General features: G+C 44.3%; 1 protein-coding gene across 2 annotated transcripts in view; it reads left to right on the top strand.

Moving 5' to 3' along the window:
- Positions 1–2,989: 2,989 nt before the first annotated feature.
- The window catches only part of STX17 (syntaxin 17), a 92,995-nt gene continuing 80,415 nt past the window's right edge, over positions 2,990–15,569 (top strand). The window contains exon 1 of one of the 2 annotated variants that reach the window (XM_077810870.1): positions 2,990–3,114. The gene's annotated coding sequence lies outside the window, so the exon portion shown is untranslated. Of the gene's footprint in view, positions 3,115–10,982; positions 11,004–15,569 lie in introns of those variants that run through there. The other variant, XM_077810872.1, reaches the window with a different exon arrangement.

The raw sequence follows: 15,569 nt of genomic DNA, 5'->3' as shown, positions 1-15,569 counted from the left end.
ATTAATGGCACAGCAACTATCGGCAGTTGCCACAGGGTGGAGGACAGCAGCAGAGGTAAACTAGCAGTTAACTCATTGGGCAGGGGACCTGGTGACATGGGTAGGGGATGGCTTCAGAAGACTAACATGGGAAGAAGGGTGTGTAGGTATTCAAAATGCTCAGTTAATAATGTTAATAGATATTATGAGAGATGCTTGGTCAGAACAATGGCCTTCAGTATTAAATCGGGAGGCTAGCCCATATTTATCCACAACTGCAAAAACATACCCATCTACCTGGAAAATAACATCCCCGACCTGTGGGGACAGTTCTTGTGTAATTGTTACTATGATACCATGGGAAGGAAATGCAAATAAGGTGGTTCCCTTGAACCCTATGGGAGTAACTAGGGAAGGGGGAGCGTGTTGGGAGCCACTAGGAAATAGGTGTGTGGGGGGGTGGAATGGGGGTAAATTGGACTGTCATCGCATTAAGCAGTTGTATATCCAGAGGAGGAATATGGATGTGCCCCTCTCCTATGACTATGGAGGAGCAGGATCAATGGCCTATTGCAAAGCGGGGGGCATTTAGGGGTAATGTATATGGGGTATGGTGTATTCTGTTGGGAATGTATGCAATCCTGCAATATAACACTAGGAGTCAAAATCCTTCCAGTGTATGACCAAATGATGAACTTCTATACGCTGCCACCTGGACTATGGTGCACCAATGGATCAGTGGACTTAATCGTTGTAAACAATCGAACCAGCACCTACTACCCCATACCGTACCAAGTAGTTGAATTGGTTTGGACAATACCAAATTTTACTGTGGATATTCAATGGACACACAATATGGACAAAAGTACACAAAGATTACAAGAGCAACTTGCTGCAAGTGCCAACAGTTGGACACACTTACAATACACGCTACAGGATGGCACTGACAAAATTTTAACCTTATCAAAGGAGGAGAAGCAGTGTTTTTGGTGGTGGCCAGGATGTTAGACCATACTGCAGTGGTCAGGACTCTCGGTGTTGCTGTGGATTATCATAGCAGCTGGTGTATTGTTAACTATATGTGTGTTACATTGCATATGGAAACGATCAAGGGGGGCACAATCCCCTAGAGAAGAGCCACTAATTATAACTTATAAGTAACGCCCCCCCCCCCCCAGTGTACTAGACAACCAGGACCCAACCTTCTTGGACCCACTATACTGGGAAGTCTGGAACACTAATTGGAATAGGTGTGGTATGCCCGTACGAGAGAAGGTGCAGGACATGGTACTACACAAGGGGCAGTGGGACAGATGGAGCATCGACACTTTCCACCGTGATGCCTGGCCCTATCAGGAAATGGGTCGCCATATGTCCTGTGCTTTTCCAGGGATACCGGGGCAGGAGGATCCAAAAAGAAAAAAAAGGGGTGGAGTGTTAGGATATAGATATTCAGGCCTGCCTGTAAAGGCCTATACTTTAAGAATGTAGGTATATGTTTATCATTTAGCTAGTAATAGAGGTATACAAGAAAGAATCTGTGTAAGGGCCTTCTCTCACTGTGACAGTCTGAGGCCCTGTTGTTAGGCCAATGCCTTTGGCTAAGCAGCAGAGGCAGCCATAAGCTGGGAAGCGACCGGTCACATCCTCACATTCCAAACTAGTCAATATGGGGCTGTTAGGAAGGTGATCCGATCTATCACCTCCAGAGAAAGGGAAGAGCCTAGAAGATGTAAAAGGAAATTTAGGTTGATAGTTTTCCGTCTGGTAAGAACTCACTTATCAATAGACACATCTGGGAAACCCTTATGTCTTTATAGATGTAGTTGAGAAATCCTCACTTCTGTATTGTTTTAGCATTACAGTTCCCACTTTGCTATTGTTTATTTGCATGGTCTCTCTCTGGTTCTGTGATTGTTTCTGTCTGCTGTATAATTAATTTTTCTGGGTGTAAACTAATTAAGGTGGTGGGATATAACTGGTTAGCTAATTATGTTACAATATGTTAGGATTGGTTAGGTAAATTTCAGTAGAATGATTGGTTAAGGTATAGCTAAGAATATTAATATATAAATTAGGGGCAAACAGGAAGTAAGTTGGGATTCGAAAATAAGGAAAAAGGAACTTAGATTTAAGCTTGCTGGAAGTTCACCCCAATAAACATTGAATTGTTTGCACCTTCAGACTACGGGTATTGTTGCTCTCTGTTCATGCGAGAAGGACCAGGGAAGTGGGAGAGTGAAGGAATAAGCTCTCTAACAACATAATTGTATGTTACTTTGCAGGGCTCTTTTTGCTTTCAATTAATAGAATAAAGATTGCTTTCAAACCAACACAATTCTTTTATTAAAAGACAACAACTGGAGGAGAGAGTCAAACAAAAAAACCAATCAGCAGTGAGAGGGATGGGGAAAGGGAAGGTCCCAGGAGGAGGAGGGGTCCCGGGATGGCTGAAGATTTGTGTATGTCCAGGGATCACATGCAACCTTCTCCTTTGGAGTACAATGCAGAGGGCACTGTACTTCAGCAGGGCCAAACTGCAGAGGGTGGGTGTTGTGTGCAGTGGGAGTCCACAGTGCTGGACTGAGAGGGGGGCGGAGTGGAATGCCACAGGTATAGACTGGAGCCAGGAGGTTGATAAAAGTGTGTTGGCAGTGCCTGGGAAAGAGTTTTGAGACAGCAGCTGCAGGGGAGGGCAGGTGCAGAGCTGCTCGGTTTGAAGAGCTAGTATCAGCTGGAGTGTGTCTGCTTGGCGTTCCATAACCTTTAAGGGCCACTCCGTGGCTTCATTCTGGCATGCCGTGTTCTCCTTTCGGTCCCTCTTCTCGCTGACCTGCCACTCCTTCAATTCCTGTTTCTTGGCGGCAGAGTGCATCATAACATCATGCAGAAAGTCCTCCTTAGTTCTTCTTGGCTGCTTTCTAGTTCTGCGCAGCTGTTCAGCTGCTGATAACGAAGAGGGAGGCCGGGCTCCCAAGGTCATCTCTTCCCAGACCCTGCTGTACACTAGGCACGTGGCTCTTGGGGAGAGACAGCACTGTAGTGGGGGGCTGATAATCATTCCTGTCCCCACACTTTCCACAGGATGTGATCATTATGGAAGATATCGCTGGTGAGGGTGAGCAGGGAATCAAGGTAGGTTCTTCTCCAAGCCTGTGGCTTCTGCCCTGGCCATTATGCAGCTCTCTTGTGTGGAGCAATGGTCCCCCCTCCCTGTGACGGCACAGTGGCACAGGAAAGTTACTGTTAATAGGGCAAGAAACAAAGCAGCTCTGCCAAAGAACCTGCAGCAGCGGATTGCCCAGTATCTCCACAAGAGTTTCCTGGAGATCTCTAAGGGAGATTCCCGTGAAGTGACGGAGTCTGTAGCAGTGCGTAGTCTCACCGGCGAGGCGCCTCCTGCTGGTCATCTGGGAATTAGCTCTTTCCAGCCTCGAGCGCTTCCTTCCGGCCAGTGTCTTGCCTGCCTCAGGCCCCATGTCCCTCCTGGATCCTGGTGCCCTTTTCCCTTGAGGTTCTGCCCACTTCAGTACCCCCACACTCTGGGTCTCCCCTCCCCCTATGCCCACCTTGCATCAGTGGCTACTGCCAGTCATCATCAAGCCCCCCCTCACCGGGGCAAACTGCAGTCTGTAATGGCCACACATCATCGGCAAGGGAGTTGGACCAGCTGCCTCTGCCTATCCCCGGGCTACACCTCCGCAGCCCCAGTACCTCTTCAGGCCTCGCACAAGGCCTCAGCCTGGGGAGTTGCCAGGATGGAGCTCCCCAGCTCCTCTTGCCTTTCCCCAGCCCTGCTCTACTTCAGGTACCATTTTCTCCCAGGCAGCTAGATCCTTCTTCCTCCAAGGCTGGAGAGAGACTGACTCAGCTCCTGGCTCACAGCCCTTTTATAGGGCCAGCTGTGGCCTGATTGTGCGTGGCCCCAGCTGTGGCTGCTTCTCTGATCAGCCTAGCCTTTTTCCACCGGAGCGAGGTAACTGATCCCCTACAGAATCAATCAACAGCCTGTTCTGCCACTCAGAGTAGGCATGTCGTCGGACACAAGTCTGCTTTCTGCAACCCTCCTGCCCCCAACAACTTGCTTCAGCAATTCCCCAAATCAGATCAACTTACCAGCGGCCTCCTCTCCTGTTTGTGCTTCGTCAAGATCCGACTGCTGTGACTGGCTGGCCTCCTCCGGTGAGGAAAAGAGCTCTTGGCTGCATGCATCTCTGACCTCCGTGTCATCCTCTGTCTCTGGGTCCCCCTCCTCCTCCTCATCCAAGATTTCCTCCTCCTGGCTTGGTCCACTCTTGACTGGCACGCAAGCCACCGAAGTATCCACAGTGGTCTTCACAGTGGAGGTGGGGTCACCACTAAGTATTGTGTCTAGCTTTTTGTAGAACTGGCAGCTCACGGGCGCAGCACCAGAACGGCGGTTTGCCTCCCCCGCCTTGTGGTAGGCATTCTGCAGCTCCTTCACGCTGACCCTGCACTGCAGTGTGTCCCGGTCATGGCCACTTTCTGTCCTGCATCGTGAAATCCATCCGTAGATATCATAATTCCTATGGCTGGAGCGCAGTCTGGGACTGGACAGCCTCTTGTCCCCAAATGTTGACGAGGTCCAGCAGCTCGGCATTGCTCCAAGCGGGGGATCACCTGGTGCATGAAGCGGGCCTGGCTCCCGGGAAAGATGCGCTGAGACCACTGCACGCATCACCGAGCAAACAGGAAGGGGACTTTCAAAATGCCAAAGGAATTTATGGGGTGAGTGGGGCGGACAGTCGGTCACCTGAAGACAGGGCAGTAGAGCTCAAACTGATGACCAGAGAGGTGAGACATCTCCCGGAGGCCAATCACGGTGCTGTAATTGACCACGGTGTCTACACTGGCACTGCAGCGCTGTAGCCCCGGCGCAAAAAGCTCTACGCCTCTTGTTGGGATGTTGGGTTTTTTTAAGTGCTACAACTGCACAGTTTCTGCACACTAAGTGTCTTCATAGTGTGTACACCTTGGGGGTTCCAGCGCAGAGAGTTGGTTTACTGCGCAGAAACTTGCCAGTGTAGACAGAGTCTAAGCTTTAGATCATGCCTAAGTCCGAGTGTGTACTGATGAACTAAACTCCATCTTTGAACTATGCCATAATTTCAGGAAATGGCTGTCAATCACCCTTTATGTAACCATATGGCTAGAAGGAACTGCTAAGCTGTCTAGACTTGTAAATTCAAGTTAAAAAAATGTTGCTTGCATTGGAGTGCGACAGGGACTTTGGCTGAGAGACTCTTCAAGAAGAAGTCATTTATAGTAAACCCAAAGGTATGTTCCATCATCCAAGCTAGTCAGCTAAAAGAGTTTCACTTCTATTCACCTCAACTGCATGGAGGAGGAACCTGTTACTGAGAGCTGAGGATTTTCCCAGTGTTCTGATTTTCCCAGAAGAGGAAGGAGGATGACAAAAGCAGACAGGCTGCAAGGGTCTATTACTAGGAGGGGTTCTAGCATCTAGTCAGTGAAAAAGCCTAAAAAAATTGATATAGGTTCTCTAGCTCTATGGTGTAAGAAGTTTCTTAATTTTAATAAGTTATTGAAGTTCAATGAGAATCTTGTATTGACTGGGCAGTTGCTTAAGATAATCCCTGTGGGTCAACTAAAAAGTAGCCTTAATTTTTCTTGGTTAGATAGAAAGATAATTCTAAGAGAACAGTTATGAAAGCATTCTTATATAATCCAATTACAAAGGGATGCTGTGATTTTTTACATGCCCTTATTCTGCTTGCTATTGAAAGGCATGCTGAAACTCTCTCTCAAGGCTGAATTGTCTTGCAGTATGAAAGCTTACAGAAAAAGAGTAATGAATGATTTGCATAAGTGAATGTTGTTTGTTCAATGGTGGTTGATTGCTACACCCTTTCCCTTTGCTACAGTTTTAGTTTTTTCAGTAACCCTACAGGTATAGACAGAAGGTGAAATCCTGGCCCCATTGTAGACTATGGAAATGTTGCCATTAACAATGGTGCTAGGATTTCACCCAGAATTTCTAAGGCCTTATCTAAACACAGAAGTTGTACCAATTTAGTTAAATTGATGCAATGGCACTTAATGGAATCTCTTAATCTCAGTTTAAGAGTGCCTTATGTTGATTTAGTTTAAGATGATACCAATTTAAACTAAATTGATATAATAATAAAACCTAAATAAGGCACTCAAACCAATCTAAGAGTGTCCTCACAAGAGGATCACACCAAAACCTAATTTAATCAATGAGTGCAAATTTTACGTGTAGTCACGCATATAAGTCTCTGTTACCTCACATCTGAAACCTAGCGTAGTGGATACTGGCTACTAACTCTGATCCATACAAAAATAAATCTAATATTATCCATAGACATTTGATCATTAGTTCACTGAATCCCATATGTCCCCTTCAGACCCTGTGGGGGTGAAAGGATGTTGGAGAAGACATGGGTGTTGATTAATTCCTGCTGATGTGGCGTATGCAATTGAAAGGACTGTTGTGTTTGAACAGACTTTGAAATGTTCTACATTTAAACAAGAGACAGAGTATCAGAAATTCCACCCTGCCCTGAAAATTTATAACATGAGTTGTATTGGTGGCATGTAAATCAATAAAGAAACCTTGCAACAAATATCTCACTCAGGTCAAGAAAGTAGCTACAGAAAGTGTTGCCCAATCCATCCACAAAACACACATCACTCACGAATTATTGAATGAAATTGATTTTTCAGGAATGTAAAATGAGATGACCATTGCAATTCATGCTGTATATCTGAAAGACTGGACGGAGCAATGGTCAATGTAACAGAGTAATATCTAAAAAACAACAATGAGGAGTACTTGTGGCACCTTAGAGACTAACAAATTTATTTGGGCATAAGCTTTCGCTAGCTAAAACACACTTTATCAGATGCATGGAGTGGAAAATACAGTGGGCAGATATCTATACACAGTACATGAAAAGATGGGAGTTGCCTTACCAAATGGGAGGGCAGTGCTAATGAGACAATAAAATTAAAGTGGAAGTGGGCTATTATCAACAGGAGGAAAGATCACTTTTGTAGTGGTAATGAGGCCAATGTAATCAGGGTGGCCCATTTCAAACAGATGACAAGAAGGTGTGAGTAACAGTAGGGGAAAATTAGTTTTTAGTTTTTGTAGTGACCCATCCACTCCAAGTCTTTATTCAGGCCTAATCTGATGGTGTCCAGTTTGCAAATTAATTCCAGTTCTGCAGTTTCTTGTTGGAGTCAGGTTTTTGAAGGTTTTTTGTTGAATTGCCACTTTTAAGTCTGTTATTGAGTGTCCAGGGAGATTGAAGTGTTCTCCGACTGGTTTTTGAATGTTATAATTCTTGTCGTCTGATTTGTGTCCATTTATTCTTTTGCGTAGAGACTGTCCGGTTTGGCCAATGTACATGGCAGAGGGGCATTGCTGGCACATGATGGCATATATCACATTGGTAGATGTACAGGTGATCAAGTTCCTGATGCTGTGGCTGATGTGGTTAGGTCCTATGCTGGTGTTCTTTGAACAGATATGTGGACAGAGTTGGTAATGGGGTTTGTTGAAGGGATAGGTTCCTGAGTTAGTGTTTTTGTTTTGTGGTGTATTGTTGCTGGTGAGTATTTGCTTCATGTTCGGAGGCTGTCTGTAAGTGAGGACTGGCCTATCTCCCAAGGTCTGTGAGAGTGAAGGATCGTCCTTCAGGATAGGTTGTAGATCCTTGATGATGTGCTGGAGAGGTTTTAGTTGGGGGCTGTAAGTGACGGCTAGTGGTGTTCTGTTACTTTCTTTGTTGGGCCTGTCTTGTAGTTGGTGACTTCTGGGTACCCTTCTGGCTCTGTCAATCTGTTTCTTCACTTCACCAGGTGGGTTTTGTAATTTTAAGAATGCTCGATGGAGATTCTGTAGGTGTTTGTCTCTGTCTGAGGGATTGGAGCAAATGTAGCTGTATCTTAGAGCTTGGCTGTAGACAATGGATTGTGTGATGTGGTCTGGATGAAAGCTGGAGTCATGTAGTTAAGTAAAACAGTCAGTAAGTTTCCGGTATAGGGTGGTGTTTATGTGACCATCACATATTTGCACTGTAGCGTCCAGGAAGTGGGTCTCTTGTGTGGACTGGTCCAGGCTGAGGTTGATGGTGGGGTGGAAATTGTTGAAATCCTGATGGAATTCCTTAAGAGCCTCTTTCCCATGAGTCCAGCTGATGAAGATGTCAACAATGTAGTACAAGTAGAGTAGGGGCGTTAGGGGATGAGAGCTGAGGAAGCATTGTTCTAAGTCAGCCATTAAAATGTTGGCATACTGTGGGGCCATGTGGGTACCCATAGCAATTCCACTGACTTGAACATATACATTGACCCCAAATCTAAAATAGTTGTGGGTGAGGACAAAGTAATATCTGTTCTTGATTATACAATGGAAACATTATCTGTTTTTGTCATATAGATTCTGCCAGCTATGAAATTAGTAAGACCAGTAACAATCCTGCAGTTAAATACTCAATAGAAACTTAAAATGTTCCACTGGAACAACTACAGTCAGAGTAGGAAGTTCTTTATCCTATAAGAAACAAACTTGCTGAAACATTGAACCCAAAATGAGTTATCTGACAGCCTGTATATCGAAGAATACTGAGAATAAGACTAAGCAATGACATGACAGATAACCAAATTTAATGAACTGGGCATCTGGACTGTGTATCAATACATCTGAAACTATGAATGCTTAGGGTATGCAAAAGTAAATTCTGATTCTCTTCCCCTTGTGGGCATATTAGAAATAGAACAGTTTTTATCATTTTACAGGAAGTTTGGGTGTTTTCCTATACAAGGTTCAGTGATGGATGAGACCCATTTCCTTGTAAATTTCATGACAACCCAAATATGTCGGATCGCTAAGACTATTCAAATAATGGTTATGAACATATATCACAAGTCTCGATCTGTCGGCAACAAGTAGGCTTTATTCAGCAAGTGCAACCCCATCTCCATCTTTAGAACTTGTCTGCTGTATCTTTGGCCATCAGTGATAGTTTCTGCCCAAACCTGAAGGTGGAACTCGTGTTCCTTACACGGCCTTACAATGAGTGACGGCACTTGGCATTGGATCCAGGAAAATTTTACCACCTGGAGGTAGGTGACAACATTTGGAGCACTCTTATTGTTTATATCATCTTCCTTACCAATGGTAGAAAAGTTGAATGTCAGGTATGAAATTTATGAGCTCGCTCTAAAATAGTTCAGGTGATCTTCAAATTTGCCTGGCAGCACTCACAAAACCCCTTTGTCTGTTGCAACTTTTCTATCATTGTTGGAAACTTTGGATCCCTCTCTCTCTTTTCCTGCTAGCTACCTAGCCTTCTGGGTCTTTTGCCTTATGCTAGATTCATAAATTTTAAGGCCAGAAGAGACCATTATGATAACCTAGTCTGACCTCCTGTGTAACATGGGCCACAGAAGCTTGCCCAGTCACCTCTACATCAGGCCCATAACTTCTATTTGAGCTATAGAATGTTCTTTTAGAAATGCTTCCAATCTTGATTTAAAGACTTCAAATGATGAAGAATCTTCCACATTCTCAGGAAAGTTATTTTCATGGTTAATTATCCTCACTGTTAAAAATTGTGCTTTATTTCTAGCCTGAATTTGTCTAGTTTCAGGTTCCAAACATTGGATCTTATTATGCCTTTTTCTGCGAGATTAAAGAGCCATCTATTATCAGAAATCTCATCCCCATGTAGGTAGGCATATACCATGAACAAGCCATCTCATAATCCTCTGTTGGATAAACTAAATAATTGCAATTTCTAAGCTTCTCACTATAAGGCATGATTTTTAGACTTTAAATCTTGCTTGTAGCTCTTTTCTGAACTCTTTCCAATTTATCAACATCATTTTGAAGTGTGGACAACAGAACAGCATACAGTATTCCAGTAACAGTCTCATTAATGCTGTATAGAGGTAATACCTCCTCTCCACTTGTACTTGATATTCCCCTGTTTATGCATGCAAGGAGCATGTTCACCTTGTCATCTACACAGCATGGCTATTGGAGCTCACATCCACTTGGTTATCTACAATTATAGTAATAGAATCCTAGAAATGTAGGGATGGAAGGGATCTCCAGAAGTCATCAAGTACAGCCCCCTGCACTGTGGCAGGACCAAGTAAACCTAGACTATCCATGACAGGTGTTTGTCCAACCTGTTCTTAAAAACCTCCAATGATGGGGATTCCACAACCTGCCTTGGAAGCCTATTCCAGAACTTAACTACCCTTAAAGTCAGAGAGTTTTTCCTAATATGTAACCTAAATCTTCCTTGCTGCAGATTAAGCCCATTACTACTTGTCCTACTTTCAGCAGACATGGAGAAGAACTGTTTACCAGCCCTTAGCATATTTGAAGACTGTTGACAGGTTCCCCCTCCGTCTTGTTGTTTCAAAACTAAACATGCCCAATCTTTTTAACCCTTCCTGATAGGTCAGGTTTTCTAAACCTTTTATCAGTTTTGTTGCTCTCCTTTGGACTCTCTCCAGTATTTCCACATCTTTCCTACTAAAGTGTGGCACCGAGAATTAGACACAGTACTCCATCTGAGGCCTCATCAGGGCCAAGCAGAGTAAGACCATTACTTCCTGTGTCTTAGTATATTATGTCAACCACATTTGTAATCTTATTTAAAAAAAACAACAACTATTTTCCAAAAAAACCCATGTTGATCTGGTATTATTATGCTACTATTCTGTGATGAGGTATACCAGGGCCTTTGAGGCCCCCTAGTGGACGCCTCATGGTTCTACTACCTCATACCCCAGGAGAGGAGCACTGAAGGTGGGTCCTCCAGACCTGCCTAGAAAGGCTGCAGGGAAGCAGCTAATCAGAGTGCAGCAGGCTCAGATAAAAGGAGCTGCAGGACCTGACTAGGTCAGTTGCTGGCTGGAACAGGAAATGTGAGGAAGGGCTAGAAGACTGAGAAACTCTCCAGGCAAGGAGGCCTGGGAAAGAGCCTGCTCAAGCAGGGGTAAGACAAAGAGAACCCAAGGTCTGTAACCCTAAGGTAACAGGCGAAGATTATAGGGGCATGAGAAAAAGCCCAGGGAAAACCATAGCAGCTAACTGATGTGGTTAAAGGGACCAGTGTGTGACTGCTGTTCATAGGATCCCTGGGTTGGGACCTGGAATAGTGGGTGGGGCTAGGTCCCTCCACAAGCCACTGGGGAAGCAACCTAAGCCCTGAGAAGGGGATAAGACTTGTTTAAAAGCCCAGGAAAGGGGCTGGAGTTTAAATAGGCTGAAGACCCTGAAAAGGCCAAACCATTTGTTGAACTTTGAACCCTGGAAGGGGTTCATTTCCCCCATTGTCGATGGTGTGACTTAGCTGGAGGGCTGAGCCACTGAAGACCCACCTGACAAGGTCAACACCATATAGGGGGTACCAGGAGGAAAAAAAATTGCAGCACTACACCCAGCGGACAGGAGGCACTTGAAAGTTGAGTGCACTCTATCACGTTTCCTTTAATTCTTTACTGATTGTAACCCATATTAATCTTACCATGATTTTGTTCAGGAATGATGTCAGGCTGACTGGCCTGTAGCTACCTGTGTCATCCTGATTACCCTTTTGAAATACTGGCACAAAATAAGCTTTACTTCAATCCTCTGGAACCTCCCCAGTGTTTCAAGAATTGTTAAACAATCAATATTAATAGTTCAGAGAACTACTTGGCCATTATTTAATCGTCTTTGGTGTTTGTTACCTGTCCCTACTAACTTAAATGTTTAACTCTAACAGTTTAACATCCTCCCAAGTTTCTGTTGAAATAGAAAATATTTCATTATCACTGTAAGATATGAACCTATCTTACTTCTTTCTAAATACAGAACAAATACTTATTGAATACTTCTGCCTTTTCAGCATCATGACTGACAACTCTACTCTGTATCTAGAAACAGACCTGTGCCATTACTCGGATTTAATTTTGTTCCTGATATATTTAAAGAATTTCTTCTTGGTCCTGAAACTTATTAGCCATAGACTTTTTTCATTTATACCTTTAGCTCCCCTTATCAATTGTCTGCATTTCCTAACTGCTCATTTGAACTCCTTGCTATCAACTTACCTATTTTTCCGTTTGTTGTATGTTATTTTAACTGCTATTTTCACTTCCCCTCTTAACCAGAGTAGTTTTTAAATCAAAGAAGCCTTCTTATGTGACTGAAATTGTAGGTTTTGGGGGGCATCTAATAAAGCATTCTTGAAAGGATGATGGGGTGCCCAGGATTTCCAGGTTTATGGATCTTGTGTAGTAGATAGAATATCCCAGGTCGTGGTTCCAGGGGTGTGTCTGTGTGGATTTGATCTTGTGCTTTTTCAGGGAGTTTCTTGAGCAAATGCTGTAGTTTCTTTTGGTAACTCTTAGTGGGATCAGAGGCTAAAGGCTTGTAGAAAGTGGTGTTGGAGAGCTGCCGAGCAGCCTCTTGTTCATATTCCGACCTATTCATGGGCGCCCCATCATCTCAGGCATTGGCACCCTGACAGCAGGACTGTCTGGCTATGTAGACTCCCTCCTCAGGCCCTACGCTACCAGCACTCCCAGCTACCTTCGAGACACCGCTGACTTCCTGAGGAAACTACAGTCCATCGGTGATCTTCCTGATAACGCCATCCTGGCCACTATGGATGTAGAAGCCCTCTACACCAACATTCCACACAAAGATGGACTACAAGCCGTCAAGAACACTATCCCCGATAATGTCATGGCTAACCTGGTGGCTGAACTTTGTGACTTTGTCCTTACCCATAACTATTTTACATTTGGGGACAATGTATACCTTCAAATCAGTGGCACTGCTATGGGTACCCGCATGGCCCCACAGTATGCCAACATTTTTATGGCTGACTTAGAACAACGCTTCCTCAGCTCTCGTCCCCTAATGCCCCTATTCTACTTGCGCTATATTGATGACATCTTCATCATCTGGACCCATGGAAAAGAAGCCCTTGAGGAATTCCACCATGATTTCAACAATTTCCATCCCACCATCAACCTCAGCCTGGTCCAGTCCACACAAGAGATCCACTTCCTGGACACTACAGTGCTAATAAACGATGGTCACATAAACACCACCCTATACCGGAAACCTACTGACCGCTATGCCTACCTACATACCTCCAGCTTTCACCCTGACCACACCACACGATCCATTGTCTACAGCCAAGCTCTGCGATACAACCGCATTTCCTCCAACCCCTCAGACAGAGACAAACACCTACAAGATCTCTATCAAGCATTCTTACAACTACAATATCCACCTGCAGAAGTGAAGAAACAGATTGATAGAGCCAGAAGAGTTCCCAGAAGTCACCTACTACAGGACAGGCCTAACAAAGAAAATAACAGAACGCCACTAGCCGTCACCTTCAGCCCCCAACTAAAACCCTTCCAACGCATTATCAAGGATCTACAACCTATCCTGAAGGATGACGCAACACTCTCACAAATCTTGGGAGACAGGCCAGTCCTTGCCTACAGACAGCCGCCCAACCTGAAGCGAATACTCACCAGCAACTACATACCACACAACAGAACCACTAACCCAGGAACCTATCCTTGCAACAAAGCCAGTTGCCAACTGTGCCCACATATCTATTCAGGGGACACCATCACAGGGCCTAATAACATCAGCCACACTATCAGAGGCTCGTTCACCTGCACATCTACCAATGTGATATATGCCATCATGTGCCAGCAATGCCCCTCTGCCATGTACATTGGTCAAACTGGACAGTCTCTACGCAAAAGAATAAATGGACACAAATCAGATGTCAAGAATTATAACATTCATAAACCAGTCGGAGAACGCTTCAATCTCTCTGGTCACGCGATTACAGACATGAAAGTTGCGATATTACAACAGAAAAACTTCAAATCCAGACTCCAGCGAGAGACTGCTGAATTGGAATTCATTTGCAAATTGGATACAATTAACTTAGGCTTGAATAGAGACTGGGAGTGGCTAAGTCATTATGCAAGGTAACCTATTTCCCCTTGTTTTTTCCTACCCCCCCTAAACCCCCACCAGACGTTCTTGTTAAACCCTGGATTTGTGCTGGAAATGGCCCACCTTGATTATCATACACATTGTAAGGAGAGTGATCACTTTACATAAGCTATTACCAGCAAGAGAGTGGGGTGGGGGAGAGAAAACCTTTTGTAGTGATAATCATCCATTTTTTCATGGTTTGTGTGTATAAAAACATCTTCTGTACTTTCCACAGTATGCATTCGATGAAGTGAGCTGTAGCTCACGAAAGCTTATGCTCAAATAAATTGGTTAGTCTCTAAGGTGCCACAAGTACTCCTTTTCTTTTTCCAGATTATAATGGCAATTTCCCTGATGGCTATTAAGGCAGATATGGGGTTCTTGATAGACCTCTGTGGAACATATGTATCCATGTTCCTCCTCCCAGACACATGCACTAGACTGACAGAGTGATATTCCTCTTGCTCTCTGAGTGCCCACTTAGGGATATCTATGGGTGTCATTATGGTATTATTAACTATTATTCCCAAGGGGATCAGGAGATATACCCAATTAGTGCTGGCATTAGCAATAGTTAAGACGTGAGCCGTGATTTCTCTTGAGTCTGGATTGTAAACAAAAACCAGATCCCACCACCACTGATGATGCTCCTTCTCGAAAGGTGTAACATCACCCATCCTCAGATTCTTAATTTCCACTGGGATGGTTCCTTGGTATCCAACCTTGAGGATGCGATGCCACAGTTTGCAGCCATGATTGTATTTTTATACAGGTAAGTGCCCATGATAGGTTGGTTTGTAGGACACCTATGGCTTGCACTATTCAGAATTGACTTCGTTTCTGTGCATATAGCCCTTTACGCACAGTGGATATTATGTTGCATGAGAAATCACTAATCTGATTTAAAGGAGTAGTCAAGGTTGTTCCAATGCTGCCATATCATGGCCTACATGCACTGGGCTAGGGTACCAGCTCTCATAGCATTGATTACGCCTAACCCTGCCCCGACTCCTTCCAAGACTTTTGCAGCGAAGTCTCTTCTCACTCAGGTATGTAGGCTCACTGCTAATTACCCATGCATCCCATCCCATGAGATATGGTTTCAGAAAGGGTGTACATTCAGGCTGAATATCTTGTGCGGAGAGCTGCATGTTAATAACAACCTTCTTTACGGTGTAACGGGGGTTGATAATAAGCAGACGCTTTAGGTCCTGTTGAATTACTACTGGGCCTAACTTACTGACATACGGTTTTGGGATCACAGTCACTTGTTGTCGAAGCTTAACCCCAAATACTCCTGAGACATACCACCTCTCAGAATCATTAAATGCAACAGATATGTTTGTACTACTGTAACAACTTGTCAAAAATATAACCTTGCCCAATGAGCAGAAATTACTTACATTCCCATAGGTGTCACACCGGTGTGCATGAGCACTAGTACAAGCAGACGGATGAACATGGTTCGGGTAGGAGTATGTATTCTTACCCTAGTGAAGGGTATGTTGATCTGAGCACTCAAAAAGATCTCTAACTGCAATGT

This window comes from Eretmochelys imbricata, chromosome 2 (genome assembly GCF_965152235.1).
Source record: "Eretmochelys imbricata isolate rEreImb1 chromosome 2, rEreImb1.hap1, whole genome shotgun sequence".
NCBI classification, from domain to species: Eukaryota; Metazoa; Chordata; order Testudines; family Cheloniidae; genus Eretmochelys; species Eretmochelys imbricata.
Note: the sequence above shows the minus strand (reverse complement) of the source record. Positions and strands in the feature narration are given on the sequence as shown.